Below are 17,212 nucleotides of genomic sequence, written 5' to 3' on the forward strand. Positions count from 1 at the left end.
TTTGTTCCATTTCCTTCCCACTGCTGCCACTGACGCAGGATGACCGGGAGAAGCCTGGTCACTAGTGCCCTCCATTTGTGACGGCCCCATCGTTGGTGTGGGGGTGCAGACTTGGAATGCCCCCACCACTAGCGTGCTCTGACTCGGGGAGACCCCGCGGTAACTGGACAGCTCAGAAGCCAGGCCTGCGACTGCCCCGTCCCCTCCGCCACGGCCCACACAGTGGCAGCTGCAGAAGGGTCGTGTCTCCACAGTTCTTAGAGTGGGCACTGGGCGGGCTTAGGCTCCAGTCACCTTGTCTGTTAAGCTGGGAACAAGCTTGTCACCATCAGCGATTGCGGCCCTCTCCATGCAGTGCAGCTCTTTTGGAATTTTCCGTTTCTCATTTCGGGTCACCTTTTCTAGGCATCATATTCCTACTAATTTCTTTACAGATACTTTGAAACCAAGTCAGATAAGAAACTCCTCAGGGGAAATTGCTGTAAACTAGAGAAAGTGTATCATTTTATCAGTTTATCAAAGTAATGCAAAATCTTTGTAGCAAAACCTGGAAAATGCACAAAAGTAAAATACACAAAAGTATGAAGTCTTATTTAAAATTCAGTTCCTCATACTTCCACCATCCAGGGCTGTTCATTACCTTAAGATTTTGTTAATTTTCTTTGTAACTTTTTTTGAAATATACATGTGTGTATACATAGAGTGAACATTAAATCTTATACACAGCAAAAATATGTATAGTTATCTTTTGTTTACAAAGTTCTCTTGTAATGTGCTTCTTACTATATTTTGAACATTTTCCTGTGAAGATGGATTTTTAAATTAACATTCAGGAGGGTTGTAGCCATGTGATCTCCACCCACCATCTTACCTAAACTTTCACTTTTATCTAAAAGGGGGCGAAGGGATTCATATACATTTCTTAGGGGATATGAATTGATACAGCCTCTGTGAAGGTTACTTTGTTGGTTGCTATCTAAATTACAGCAAACTTTGTCCCAGCAAGCCATTTGCTGGAAATGAATCCTACAGATACATTTCTACCCGCACAAACTGTGCTTGTGTAGTTTTTACTATGATATTGATTTCAGAAAGTGAACATTTAGAATCAGCCTTGGTGTCCACCACATGGGACTAGCTAAGTGATTTCTGGTGGACTGGCTGGCTGTTACACAGCCCTTGAAATGAGGACTGTCTTTATGAACGTGTATGGAAAAGAGCACCAAGATACATTGTCTATGAAAAGGTATAAAACTGTATGATAGGTTTCCATTTGTGTAAAGAGGAAGCCATTGCTTACACATACACAAACACACTGAATCTGAAGGGTACAAGGTTACCAGACATACTGCTTGCTTTTGGGGAGGAGAATTGGAGGGAGGGGGAAGATGAGGAATAATTTTCACTCTATATCTTTTGATATTTTTGGAATTTTGAAACATGTAAAAATATTACCAGTTCAAAGAATAAATTTAAACAAAACCTTAGTTCTTTCAAATTAAACTAAGTTTGAGTTTGTTTCATTGTTCACTGTCTCCCCCTTCTTAAATGTCCACATGACTGTGTGTCTTGGTCACATCTGTTTTATATGATACAATGGTAAAGAATCCACCTTTGTCATATAGAAGAGATGTGGGTTCGATCCCTGGATTGGGAAGATCCCCTGGAGGAGGGCATGGCAACCCACTCCAGTATGCTTGCCGGGATAATCCCATGGACAGAGGAGCCTGGCAGGCTACAGCCCAAGAGATCACAAGGAGTCAAACATGACTGACCTTGTACATGTGTGTGTTGAGGCAACAGTACCAATTGAGAATAAGATATCCTAGGCCCTATGAAGTTTCCTGCCAGCTAGTTGTTGCACACACATTTCCAATCAATAAACCAATCTACAGTACGAATAGAAAAAAAAAATTTTTGTTTGAGCCAAACTGAGGACTATAGCCTGGGAGACAGCATCTCAGATAACTCTGAGAAACTGCTCCATTGAAGCATGGTTTCAGTGCAGTTTTATGTCTTGTCAGAACAAAAAACATCACACAACTCAAGGATACATTCCTTCAAGGTTTCAAAACAAAAAACCACCAGATCAACAATGAGTCAGGATGGCCTTGGCACCTGGGAAGGGAGCCTTATTGTTGAAGGAGGACCAGCATTGGTGTCCCAAGAAGCAAGGCATTTAATCTTTTTTTTAGTTCTACCAGTTTATTGCTACCAACTCATCTCGCTCCACCCTCATGCACACATGCTCAGACATGTCACCCCATAGACTGCAGCCCAGCAGGCTCCTCTGTCTATGGACTTTTCCAGGTAACAATACCGTAGTGGGTTGCCATATCCTTCTCCTAATCTTTATTTTTAACATGGACATTAGTTCTGGTCAGTGCACCCTTTTCTTTGGTGATAAAAGCAGAGAGTGTATGTATGACAGGCTGTAAGTGGGCTGTTTTAGTTAGCATAAATATCAAGATAAATCATTTATAACCCAGAATGACTTCCCCATAGCTCGATACATTAAAAATTCCTTTTGTTAATACTTGTATATGGGCCAAGAGGAAGAGGAAAAAATATATATATGCAGTATAGCTAAAAGGACACAGAGAATGCCACACGCTTGCGCCTCCCGTCCTTTCTGCCATCTTTCTGTGCTGCCAGAATGGTGCACGTGAATGTCCTAGCTGATATTCTCAAGAGTATCAACAAAGAGGAAAAGAGGTAAATGCCCGGTGCTAATTAGACTATCATTGGATATCTCGTGGAGATACCCCACGTCCAAGGTAAGAGAAACCCAAGTAAGATGGTAGGTGTTGCAAGAGGGCATCAGAGGGCAAACACACTGAAACCATACTCAGAAAACTAGTCAATCTAATCACACTAGGACCACAGCCTTGTCTAACTCAATGAAACTAAGCCATGCCCATGGGGCCACCAAAGACGGGCAGGTCATGGTGGAGAGGCCTGACAGAATGTGGTCCACTGGAGAAGGGAATGGCAAACCGCTTCAGTATTCTTGCCTTGAGAACCCTATGAACAGTATGAAAAGGCAAAATGGTAGGATACTGAAAGAGGAACTCCCCAGGTCAGTAGGTGTCCAATATGCTACTGGATATCAGTGGAGAAATAACTCCACAAAGAATGAAGGAATGGAGCCAAAGCAAAAACAGTACCCAATTGTGGATGTGACTGGTGATAGAAGCAAGGTCCAATGCTGTAAAGAGCAATATTGCATAGGAGCCTGGAATGTCAGGTCCATGAATCAAGGCAAATTGGAATTGGTCAAACAGGAGATGGCAAGAGTGAACGTTGACATTCTAGGAATCAGCGAACTGAAATGGACTGGCATGGGTGAATGTAACTCTGATGACCATTATATCTACTACTCCGGGCAGGAATCCCTTAGAAGAAATGGAGTAGCCATCGTGGTCAACAAAAGAGGCCGAAAGGCAGTACTTGGATGCAATCTCAAAAACGACAGGATGATCTCTGTTCAATTCCAAGGCAAACCATTCAATATCACAGTAATCCAAGTCTATGCCCCAACCAGTAATGCTGAAGAAGCTGAAGTTGAACGGTTCTATGAGGACCTACAAGATCTTTTAGAACTAACACCCAAAAAAGATGTCCTTTTCATTATAGGGGACTGGAATGCAAAAGTAGGAAGTCAAGAAACACCTGGAGTAACAGGCAAATTTGTCCTTGGAATACGGAATGAAGCAGGGTAAAGACAAACAGTTTTGCCAAGAAAATACACTGGTCATAGCAAACACCCCCTTCCAACAACACAAGAATCTACACATGGACATTACCAGATGGTCAACACCAAAATCATATTGATTATATTCTTTGCAGCCAAAGATGGAGAAGCTCTTTAGAGTCAACAAAAACAAGACCAGGAGCTGACAGTGGCTCAGATCATGAACTCCTTATTGCCAAATTCAGACTGAAATTGAAGAAAGTAGGGAAAACCACTAGACCATTCATATATGACCTAAATCAAATCCCTTATGATTATACAGTGGAAGTGAGAAATAGATTTAAGGGCCTAGATCTGATAGATAAGAGTGCCTGATGAACTGTGGACGGAGGTTCGTGACATTGTACAGGAGACGGGGATCAAGACCATCCCCATGGAAAAGAAATGCAAAAAAGCAAAATGGCTGTCTGAGGAGGCCTTACAAATAGCTGTGAAAAGAATAGAAGCAAAAAGCAAAGGAGAAAGGGAAAGATATAAGCATCTGAATGCAGAGTTCCAAAGAATAGCAAGAAGAGATAAGAAAGCCTTCCTCAAAAAAAAAAAAAAAAAAAAAGCCTTCCTCAGCGATCAGTGCAAAGAAAGAGAGGAAAACAACAGAATGGGAAAGACTAGAGATCTCTTCAAGAAAATTAGAGATACCAAGGGAATATTTCATGCAAAGATGGGCTTGATAAAGGACAGAAATGGTATGGACCTAACAGAAGCAGAAGATATTAAGAAGAGGTGGCAAGAATACACAGAAGAACTATACAAAAAAGATCTTCACGACCAAGATAATCACGATGGTGTGATCACTCACCTAAAGCCAGACATGCTGGAATGTGAAGTCAAGTGGGCCTTAGGAAGCATCACTATCAACAAAGCTAGTGGAGGTGATGGAATTCCAGTTGAGCTATTTCAAATCCTGAAAGATGATGCTGTGAAAGTGTTGCACTCAATATGCCAGCAAATTTGGAAAATTCAGCAGTGGCCACAGGACTATAAAAGGTCAGTTTTCTTTTCTTTTCTTTTCTTTTTTTTTTATTCTTTGATAGATTCTTTTTTTTTTTTTTAACTTTACGTAATTGTATTAGTTTTGCCAAATATCAAAATGAATCCGCCACAGGCATACATGTGTTCCCCATCCTGAACCCTCCTCCCTCCTCCCTCCCCACACCATCCCTCTGGGTCGTCCCAGTGCACCAGCCCCAAGCATCCAGTATCGCGCATCGAACCTGGACTGGCAACTCGTTTCTTACAAGATATTCTACATGTTTCAATGTCACTCTCCCAAATCTTCCCACCCTCTCCCTCTCCCACAGAGTCCATAAGACTGTTCTATACATCAGTGTCTCTTTTGCTGTCTCGTACACCAGGTTATTGTTACCATCTTTCTAAATTCCATATATATGCGTTAGTATACTGTATTTATGTTTTTCCTTCTGGCTTACTTCACTCTGTATAATAGGCTCCAGTTTCATCCACCTCATTAGAACTGATTCAAATGTATTCTTTTTAATGGCTGAGTAATACTCCATTGTGTATATGTACCACTGCTTTCTTATCCATTCATCTGCTGATGGACATCTAGGTTGCTTCCATGTCCTGGCTATTATAAACAGTGCTGCGATGAACATTGGGGTACACGTGTCTCTTTCCCTTCTGGTTTCCTCAGTGTGTATGCCCAGCAGTGGGATTGCTGGATCATAAGGCAGTTCTATTTCCAGTTTTTGACATACATCACAGCAGGATCCTCTATGACCCACCTCCCAGAATATTGGAAATAAAAGCAAAAATAAACAAATGGGACCTAATTAACCTTAAAAGCTTCTGCACATCAAAGGAAACTATTAGCAAGGTGAAAAGACAGACTTCAGAATGGGAGAAAATAATAGCAAATGAAGCAACTGACAAACAACTAATCTCAAAAATATACAAGCAACTCCTACAGCTCAACTCCAGAAAAATAAATGACCCAATCAAAAAATGGGCCAAAGAACTAAATAGACATTTCTCCAAAGAAGACATACAGATGGCTAACAAACACATGAAAAGATGCTCAACATCACTCATTATCAGAGAAATGCAAATCAAAACCACTATGAGGTACCATTTCACACCAGTCAGAATGGCTGCGATCCAAAAGTCTACAAATAATAAGTGCTGGAGAGGGTGTGGAGAAAAGGGAACCCTCTTACACTGTTGGTGGGAATGCAAACTAGTACAGCCACTATGGAGAACAGTGTGGAGATTCCTTAAAAAGGTCAGTTTTCATTCCAGTCCCAAAGAAAGGCAATGCCAAAGAATGCTCAAACTACCACACAATTGCACTCATCTCACACGCTAGTAAAGTAATGCTCAAAATTCTCCAAGCCAGGCTTCAGCAATACATGAACCGTGAACTTCCAGGTGTTCAAGCTGGTTTTAGAAAAGGCAGCGGAACCAGAGATCAAATTGCCAACATCCGCTGGATCATGGAAAATGCAAGAGAGTGCCAGAAAAAACATCTATTTCTGCTTTATTGCCTATGCCAAAGCCTTTGACTGTGTGGATCACAATAAACTGTGGAAACTTCTGAAAGAGATGAGAATACCAGACCACCTGACCTGCCTCTTGAGAAACCTATATGCAAGTTAGGAAGCAACAGTTAGAACTGGACATGGAACAACAGACTGGTTCCAAATAGGGAAAGGAGTACGTCAAGGCTGTATATTATCACCCTGCTTATTTCACTTCTATGCAGAGTACATCATGAGAAACGCTGGGCTGGAAGAAGCACAAGCTGGAATCAAGATTGCCGGAAGAAATATCAATAACCTCAGACATGCAGATGACACCACCCTTATGGCAGAAAGTGAAGAGGAACTAAAAAGCCTCTTGATGAAAGTGAAAGTGAAGAGTGAAATGGTTGGCTTAAAGCTTAACATTCAGAGGTGAAGATCATGGCATCTGGTCCCATCACTTCATGGGAAATAGATGGGGAAACAGTGGAAACAGTGTCAGACTTTATTTTGGGGGGCTCCAAAATCACTGCAGATGGTGATTGCAGCCATAAAATTAAAAGACGCTTACTCCTTGGAAGAAAAGTTATGACCAACCTAAATAGCATATTGAAAAGCAGAGACATTACTTTGCCAACTAAGGTCCGTCTAGTCAAGGCTATGCTTTTTCCAGTGGTCATGTATGGATGTGAGAGCTGGACTGTGAAGAAAGCTGAGCTCTGAAGAATTGATGCTTTTGAACTGTGGTGTTGGAGAACACTCTTGAGAGTCCCTTGGACTGCAAGGAGATCCAACCAGTCCATTCTAAAGGAGATCCGTCCTGGGTGTTCATTGGAAGGACTGATGCTGAAGCTGAAACTCCAATACTTTGGCCACCTCATGCGAAGAGTTGACTCATTGTAAAAGACTGATACTGGGGGGGATTGGGGGTTGGAGGAGAAGGGGACGACAGAGGATGAGATGGCTGGATGGCATCACTGACTCGATGGACATGAGTCTGAGTGAACTCTGGGAATTGGTGATGGACAGGGAGGCCTGGCATGCTGCGATTCATGGGGTTGCAAAGAGTCGTACACAACTGAGTGACTGAACTGAACTGAACTGAATTATACGCTGCTCCAAAGTCATCATCAGGTTTCTAATTGTGATGATGAAGCATTATTACATTGGCAAATTTGAAATCATTGATGATCACAGGGCTGGGAAAATTGTTGTGAACCTCACAGGCAGGCTGAATAACTGTGGAGGTTTGCCCAGTAGTCATGTATGGATGTGAGAGTTGAACTGTGAAGAAAGCTGAGCTCTGAAGTATTGATGCTTTTGAACTGTGGTGTTGGAGAAGACTCTTGAGAGTCCCTTGGACTGCAAGGAGATCCAACCAGTCCAATCTAAAGGAGGTCAGTCCTGGGTGTTCTTTGGAAGAATGATGCTAAAGCTGAAACTCCAATACTTTGGCCACCTCATGTGAAGAGTTGACTCATTGGAAAAGACTGATACTGGGGGGGATTGGGGGTTGGAGGAGAAGGGGATGACAGAGGATGAGATGGCTGGATGGCATCACTGACTCAATGGACATGAGTCTGAGTGAACTCTGGGAATTGGTGATGGACAGGGAGGCCTGGCGTGCTGCAATTCATGGAGTCGCAAAGAGTCAGATATGACTGAGCAACTGAACTGAACTGAACTGCTGCTGCTAAGTCACTGCAGTCGTGTCCGACTCTGTGTGACCCCATAGACAGCAGCCCACCAGGGCTGTGGGACTGGGGAGACAGAAGGGGGCGCAGGGCGTGCCAGGGGGCGGGGAAGCCAGCTGTGCTGTGCCGGCAGGTGAGACCTCAGGTGTGTATCCAGGTGCGACCCCGCTTGTGTGAACCACCTGTGGATGCAGGTGTGCCCTCGCGGCTGTGGGTCTATGCTCTGAACCCCTTAGCCATCACTCCCAGTTCATTTATTCTTCAGCCCCTGGAAAACGTTAACCTACTTTCTGTCTCTGCTCTGGACATTTCCTGTAAATGGTGTCATATAATATGTGCTCTTTTTGTGTATGGCTTTTCTCATTGAAAATATTTTCTGAGCTTCCCTGGTGGCTCAGTGGTAAAAAAAAAAAAAAAAAAAAAAAATCCGCCTGTCAGTGCAGGAGACACGAGTTTGATCCCTGATCTGGGAAGATCCCAAAGGCCGCAGAGCGACTAAGCAGACACCCAGATGTGTTCCCTGCGGTGCTGGAATAAACGCCGCCCTGAGACCGGGAGATGACGCGAGGATTGGGTTCCGCCTTAAGAAGAAGTTGGTCCGTTTGACCACCTCGCGGCAAAGGCAGTGTGGGAACGGGCAGCCCTTGTTCCATCCGGATGTTGAAATGCCTACTGAGAGCCATGCATGTGTTTCCATCACAGGCATGAGCCCTTCACTCCCGCACAGCTTTCCTCAGGGCTTCCCTATGACCACCAAGCTAAATTCTGACTCAAGCCAACCTTGAAGCCCCTGCTCTCCCCACTGTGGCCCGCCTTTTCCAGACTCATGTCTCATCATTCCATGGGGAGCCCGGGACGATCAAACCTGTCTCCTTCCTGCTCCTCCATCAGCCCAGCTTCTGGTTTCCTGTCCACAGCATCAGCTCTCGTCAGTGCAGCTGCTTCCAGGTGCTGTGCCATGAAGGGAATTCAGGATGGAGAAAAACAGGAAGCACTCTGTGCTTTGGATACTGGCCCTGGATACTTAAGATACCTATCTAAGGAATAATTTCAATGAGCCCCGACTCCGGAATCATACACGGAAAAGCATTAAAATTAACTTGAAGTGTCTGATCTTTGTGATTGGCAGTAACCTTTTGATGTTCAACTATATCAGAAGTTGTGTTTCCCCCCACCCCCCACCCAGAAAATGAAACATACCTCTCTATACCCTGGCTCCTCCCTTACCTCTTTAATGAACAGTGTTATTGTGAATATTTCTGTATAATATTTTGTGCTTTCATTTCTCTTGGAATTGGTGGTGTGTATGTTCTCAGTCACTCAGTCGTGTCTGACTCTTTGTGACCCCATGGGCTGTAGCCCCCCAGGCTTCTTTCTCTCTCCATGGAATTTTCCAGTCAAGAATACTGGGACAAGTTGCCATTTCCTACTTCAGGGGAACTTATTGATCAGGTATTGGACTCATCTTTGCATCTCCTGCACTGGCAGGTGGATTCTTAACCACTGTACCACTGTGCCACCTGTGAAGCCCCGGAATTTCTGGGTCACAAGATAACTATGTTTAACTTTTTGTGGAACTGCTAACCTGTTTTCCATAGGGCCTGCTTCGTTTTACATCTCCACCGGCCTGGTATGAGAGTGTCCGTCTCTCCACATCCTCACCAGCGCTAGTTACCTTTCTGGTGGCAGCCATCCTCGCGGATGTGAAGTGGCATCACATTGTGGCTTTGATTTGTATTTCCCTGAATACAAAGGATGTTGAGCATCCATTTGCATGTTTTCTTTACCCATTTGTATTATATTTATATGTCTGCATTGGGTGGCTTGCAGGATCTTAGTTTCCCAGCCAGGGTTCTAACCCTGCTCCCCCACCCCCACCCTAGCAGTGGAAACGAAGTGCTTAACCACTGGCCTGCTAGGGAATGTCCTCCCCACTTTTAAACTGGGTTACTTAAGGGTTTTGTTGTTGTTGTAAGAGTTCTTTATATATCCTGGATGCTAGTTGTGTATTTGTGTGTCTGCGTGTCTTTATGTGGGTCTGTATGTCTGTGTGAGCCTAAGTGTGTGTCTATATCTAAGTGGGCACAACTTTTCTTCCCACTCACTGGACATGGAGATTCCCAGGTGGCAGTCGTAAAAAACAAAACAAAACAAAAAAAAACACCACCTGCCAATGCAGGAGATGCAAGAGACACTGGTTTGGTCACTGGGTTGGGAAGATCCCCTGGAGGAGGAAATGGCAACCCACTCCAGTATTCTCACCTGGAGAATCCTGTGGACAGAGGAGCCTGGCAGGCTACAGTCCATGGGGTTGCAAAGAGTCGGACACGACTGAAATGACTGAGCACAACAAACACGTGGACATGGAGATGCAAAGGGCATCATGATCAGCTGGATAGAGGGATGCGTGTGTGGGTACGTGCTGAGCCGTGTCTGACTCTTTGCAACCATATGGACTATAGCCCGCCAGGCTCCTCTGTCCATGGGATTTTCCTGGCAAGAACACTGGGGCACATTGCCATTTCTTCCACCAGGGGATCTTCTTGCCTCAAGGAAGGAACCCAGGTCTCCTGCATCTACTGCACTAAAGGCAGATTCATAGAAGGGAAGAGTATCCTGGATTACAGGCGGGTCCAATGTAATCACAAGGGTCCACATAAGTGAAGAAGAGATGCAGGAGATAGGTTCAAGCCAGAGAAGGAGTGATGAAGGAAAGACAGGGACACAGAACAAGGAATGCAGGTAGCCTCCGGAAGGTGGAAGAGGCAATGAGATGGATTTCTTCCTTATGGCCTCTAGAGGAAACCAGCCCTGCCAACATGGTGATTTTTGCCCAGTGAGACCCATCTGGGGATTCTGACCTCCAGAAATATAATAGATTTGTTGTTATGAGCCACTGCATGCTGTGATTACAGTAGCAATAGGAAACAAATACAGCCTCTCTAGACAGGAGCCAGGCCAAGTTAGCAGAGCTAACTCCACCCACGTGTAAAATAGGAAAAAGGGCATGACAGTTCACAGAAATGATAAAACAGGAACCAGAAAAATCAGGTTCCTTTTACTGGTGAGAGGCAAGTTTCGCTTGGAGGCAGGGAGGTAAAAAGGGAAGTACCATGAGACATCAGCGATGTGGAATTGGACTTGGTGGGGAGGGCAGGACTGAAGGGTCGGAAGCAGGAGCTGCCAAAGAGAAAGCCTCCTGTTGGTGCAAAAAAGGAGAAGGTCACAGGCAGAGTTGGCAGTCTAGATGAACTGACCAGGGTCAGTAAGTGCCTGGTGTGCAAATGGAGCTCTGCAGACACGGTTTATTGTTATGATTTTGGGGGCTGTGCCTTTGCAAACAGAAGTGGGACAGAAGACCACAGGAATGCCAACTAGACCCAAATATGTGAAGGCCACCAGTGCCACCCACAGGCCAAAGCCCAGCACTTGACAGGTGACGTGGGTCTTGGTTGGGTAAAGTGAAGGATGCCTTGGATTAGGGTGTCCCTGGTGTGCCAACCAGTGGTCAGGAAATGCAAAGGGACCATTTAGACAAAATATACAGAACACACATCTACAGATGCAGGACGCAGATGAGTGGGTGTCCAGGGGTGGGGCATCAGGAATAGGGAGTGACTGCTAATGGGTATGGGGATTCTTTCAGTTCAGTTCAATCACTCAGTTGTATCCGACTCTTTTCTACCCCATGAATTGCAGCACGCCAGGCCTCCCTGTCCATCACCAAATCCCGGAGTTCACCCAAACTCACGTGCATTGAGTCAGTGATGCCATACAGCCATCTCATCCTCTGTCGTCCCCTTCTCCTCCTGCCCCCAACCCCTCCCAGCATCAGAGTCTTTTCCAATGAGTCAACTCTTCACATGAGGTGGCCAAAGTATCGGAGTTTCAGCTTTAGCATCAGTCCTTTGGTGAACACCCAGGACTGATCTCCTTTATGATGGACTGGTTGGAACTCCTTGCAGTCCAAGGGACTCTCAAAAGTCTTCTCCAACACCACAGTTCAAAAGCATCAATTCTTCGGCGCTCAGCTTTCTTCACAGTCCAACTCCCACGTCCATACATGACCACTGGAAAAACCATAGCCTTGACTAGACGGACCTTTGTTGGCAAAGTAATGTCTCTGCTTTTCAATATGCTATCTAGGTTGGTCATAACTTTCCTTCCCAGGAGTAAGTGTCTTTTAATTTCATGGCTGCAATCACCATCTGCAGTGATTTTGGAGCCCCCAAAAATAAAGTCTGACACTGTTTCCACTGTTTCCCCATCTATTTCCCATGAAGTGATGGGACCAGATGCCATGATCTTAGTTTTCTGAATGTTGAACTTTAAGCCAACATTTTCATTCTCCACTTTCACTGTCATCAAGAGGCTTTTTAGTTCCTCTTCACTTTCTGCCATAAGGGTGGTGTCATCTGCATATCTGAGGTTATTGATATTTCTCCCAGCAATCTTGATTCTAGCTTGTGCTTCTTCCAGCCCAGCGTTTCTCATGATGTACTCTGCATAGAAGTGAAATAAGCAGGGTGATAATATACAGCCTTGACGTACTCCTTTTCCTATTTGGAACCAGTCTGTTGTTCCATGTCCAGTTCTAACTGTTGCTTCCTGACCTGCATATAGGTTTCTCAAGAGGCAAGTCAGGTGGTCTGGTATTCCCATCTCTTTCAGAAGTTTCCACAGTTTATTGTGATCCACACAGTCAAAGGCTTTGGCATAGGCAATAAAGCAGAAATAGATGTTTTTCTGGAACTCTCTTGCTTTTTCCATGATCCAGTGGATGTTGGCAATTTGATCTCTGGTTCCTCTGCCTTTTCTAAAACCAGCTTGAACATCTGGAAGTTCACGGTTCATGTATTGCTGAAGCCTGGCTTGGAGAATTTTGAGCATTACTTTACTAGCATGTGAGATGAGTGCAATTGTGTGGTAGTTTGAGCATTCTTTGGCATTGCCTTTCTTTGGGACTGGAATGAAAACGGACCTTTTCCAGTCCTGTGGCCACTGCTGAATTTTTCAAATTTGCTGGCATATTGAGTGCAACACTTTCACAGCATCATCTTTCAGGATTTGAAATAGCTCAACTGGAATTCCATCACCTCCACTAGCTTTGTTGATAGTGATGCTTCCTAAGGCCCACTTGACTTCACATTCCAGCATGTCTGGCTTTAGGTGAGTGATCACACCATCGTGATTATCTTGGTCGTGAAGATCTTTTTTGTACAGTTCTGTGTATTCTTGCCACGTCTTCTTAATATCTTCTGCTTCTGTTAGGTCCATACCATTTCTGTCCTTTATCGAGCCCATCTTTGCATGAAATGTTCCCTTGGTATCTCTAATTTTCTCAAAGAGATCTCTAGTCTTTCCCATTCTAGTCTTTCCTCTATTTCTTTGCATTGATCGCTGAGGAAGGCTCTCTTATCTCTCCTTGCTATTCTTTGGAACTCTGCATTCAGATGTTTATATCTTTCCTTTTCTCCTTTGCTTTTTGCTTCTATTCTTTTCACAGCTATTTGTAAGGCCTCCTCAGACAGCCATTTTGCTTTTTTGCATTTCTTTTCCATGGGGATGGTCTCGATCCCCGTCTCCTGTACAATGTCACGAACCTCCGTCCATAGTTCATCAGGCACTCTATCAGATCCAGTCCCTTAAATCTATTTCTCACTTCGACTGTATAATCATAAGGGATTTGATTTAGGTCATACCTGAATGGTCTAGTGGTTTTCCCTACTTTCTTCAATTTCAGTCTGAATTTGGCAATAAGGAGTTAATGATCTGAGCCACAGTCAGCTCCTGGTCTTGTTTTTGTTGACTCTAAAGAGCTTCTCCGTCTTTGGCTGCAAAGATTATAATCAATCTGATTTTGGTGTTGACCATCTGGTGATGTCCATGTGTAGAGTCTTCTCTTGTGTTGATGAAAGTGAAAGTGGAGAGTGAAAATGTTGGCTTAAAGTTCAACATTCAGAAAACGAAGGTCATGGTATCTGGTCCCATCACTTCATGGGAAATAGATGGGGAAACAGTGGAAACAGTGTCAGACTTTATTTTTTGGGGCTCCAAAATCACTGCAGATGGTGATTGCAGCCATAAAATTAAAAGACGCTTACTCCTTGGAAGAAAAGTTATGACCAACCTAGATAGCATATTGAAAAGCAGAGACTTTACTTTGCCAACAAAGGTCTGTCTAGTCAAGGCTATGGTTTTTCCAGTGGTCATGTATGGATGTGAGAGTTGGACTGTGAAGAAAGCTGAGCGCCGAAGAATTGATGCTTTTGAACTGTGGTGTTGGAGAAGACTTTTGAGAGTCCCTTGTACTGCAAGGAGATCCAACCAGTCCATTCTGAAGGAGGTCAGCCCTGGGATTTCTTTGGAGGGAATGATGCTAAAGCTGAAACTCCAGTACTTTGGCCACGTCATGCGAAGAGTTGACTCATTGGAAAAGACTCTGATGCTGGGAGGGATTGGGGGCAGGAGGAGAAGGGGACGACAGAGGATGAGATGGCTGGATGGCATCACTGACTCGATGGACGTGAGTCTGAGTGAACTCCGGGAATTGGTGATGGACAGGGAGGCCTGGCGTGCTGCGTTTCATGGGGTCGCAAAGAGTCGGATATGACTGAGTGACTGAACTGAACTGAACTGAGTGGGCTTAGGGATTTCCCAGGTGGCACTAGTGGTAAAGAACTCACCTGCCAAAGCAGGAAAAATGAGAGGCAGGGTTCTATCCCTGGGTTGGTAAGATGCCCTGGAGGATGGCATGGCTAGCTGCTCCAGTGTTCTTGCCTGGAATAATCCCATGGACAGTGGAGCCTGGTGGGCTACAGTCCATAGGGCTGCAAAAAAGTTGTACAGGGCTGAAGCGACTTAGCATGCACGCACAGTGGGCTTAAAGGGGGAGAAGATTCTAGAGCTGAAATCCGGACTTGGCCACTAGCTAGCTGTGTGATATTGTAAAAGTTACTCAACCTCTCTGTGTTAATCATGTGGTCCTGTACCAGTTACTCAAGACCTCCCCTCAGTTGGGCGTGCATTTCCTTGCCTGGAACACAGTGGTCAAAGTGCCTCTTTCTGAGAGCAGAATGAAGCTTACACGAGGCAATGGAAGTTACCCACTTGTTGGGGGCCAGCGTGAGGTACTCCGCCCATGGCAAAGGTCATGACGAAGGAGGCTCGACATACACAAAGGCGGGATCGAGCCTCAGGAGTCCCCCTGGAAATCCTCGAGCATCTACCCCCATAACCAGAGCCTGCCTACTTTACTACTTTGTGCTCTTACCTACACCTCTGACTTTACAGGGGGTTGTCCCCCACCACCTCTTTCGGAGAAGGAGTTAACTTAGAGCTTCAGTTAATAATAATTCTTGGGTGTGATAGGAGTGTTTCAACCTACAAACTCCTCTGAAGGTTCTCTAGCCTGCCTGACAGGAAGGACGCCTGCAGCCTATGTAAACCCACATGTGATTGCTCACAGCCTCCCAACCGTGAGAGGCACGAGATGCTTTAAACCTTCTAAAAACAGGTTCCTTAGAAAAGTTAGAAAACCATTAGTATAAGTATAGTGGGCTGATTAGAAATTGTATTGCTGAAGGGTTTTTCATTTGTTGAGCCAATGTTTGTTGCTAAGTCTCCACATTCCCTGCCTTTACACACATTAATGAATATATAGAAGAAATAAGTATTAACCTTTGATATTAATCACGTTAGACCTTAGGCTAAGTAAATTCTTTCCTTAATTAAAACCCAGTACACCCTCACCCTATAGGAATGTAACTTTATCTGGTACCTTCGGAAGGTAGAGTCTTTTTTAAGAATAATCACCCCTGGAGAAATAAGTGTCCTGGTTGACTGACCGCTGTCACAAGGAGAGGGTCATAAATTGTCAGCAGGGCCCCCTGGCCAGAAGATGATGTAACACCTCTAAGACCTCTGTATACATTTGTATGAAGCACCTGACTTTGATAAAAGTCAGGACTGCTGACCCCACGTGACTTTTGCATAACATCTCAGTGTATAAAAGTAGGCCATGGAAAATAAAGAATTGGGATCAGTTTCTCGAAATACTGGTCTCCCCATGTCGTTCTCTCTCTCAAACTCTGGCTGAGTCTCCATGTGGAGTGCGGAACCCACCAAGCTTACTAATTATGCCTGGGCTTCTAAGATCCGACCGGGGAGGCCTAAGTGTCTCCTCTCCTTCAGGAGAATGGAAGGACGCCTGCAGCCTATGTAAGTGGTGCAAGCTTCTTGTCTTGAAGTTTTATTGGTCTCCTGTGTAACCAAGTTACTCAGCCTCTTTTCTCCACTGAATTTTCCTACTGAGCTATCCTTATTCTATTACTCTTTACATCGCTAATTAATATCTAATTGAAGCTATTGTATCCTGATCCTCGCCGACGCTGTCCCCGCTTCAAACTCCCTAGATCAGCCGGGGTAGTTGGAGCCTAGCATAGAACAAGAGCCTGATGATGGCCAGCAGCCCTGAGAGGCAAGCAGTATAGTACCCCGTCTTCCAGATGAGGAAACTGAGGCCCAAATGAGGGCAAGACTGCCCAACCCTTGGAGCTGGCCAGCGGCAGAGCTAGAGCACTACTGTGGACCTAACCGACAGTTATTCCAGCCACCCCCTTCCTGGAATATGTCCAGCAAACAATGCCCAGTCAAGCGTCCTCAGACCGTACACACCCGTCAAGAGCAGGTCAGTTGAGGCACGCTCCTACCCCATTCACAGGCCAGCTTGCAGCTGCCCCTTAGGTGTGCACTGCCTTCCCAGCAGGTTATGAAGAGTGGGCCTTGGGTTCCAAGGTGGCTCAGGGAGGCCAGGTGGGCATCACCCACCACCCACAGCCCCAGGTATCTGCCTGGGCTTCAAGGGCAAGTCTCCTGCAGCTTGGATTGATTCCCTCACCCAACCAGTCTTTACTGAGCCTCTGCAGATTTGTCCAGGTCCAAGCAGCAGGGAATGAGGGGGTGGGATGGAGCTCGAGCCAGCCCCGGAAGCATGTCCTCAGGCGTCTGGCTCTCTCAGATCAGTTCAACCCTGGGGATTTCCTTCTGATATTTGAGACAAAATCAGGAGCCTTAAAGAATGGAGGGTTTGAGAGGGAGGTAGTGAGTGAGGGGTGACTAGAAACCTATAACAGGGTTTTTAATATATTGGTTTACAATGCTGTGTTAATTTCTGCTGTTTAGCAAAATGATTCAGTTATGCACACATATACATTCTTTTTCATATTCTTTTCCATTGTGTCTTATTCAAGGGCATTGAATATAGTCCCTGTGCTGTACAGTAG

The sequence above is a fragment of the Bos javanicus genome, chromosome 18, assembly GCF_032452875.1.
Source record: "Bos javanicus breed banteng chromosome 18, ARS-OSU_banteng_1.0, whole genome shotgun sequence".
In the NCBI taxonomy this organism is placed as follows: domain Eukaryota; kingdom Metazoa; phylum Chordata; class Mammalia; order Artiodactyla; family Bovidae; genus Bos; species Bos javanicus.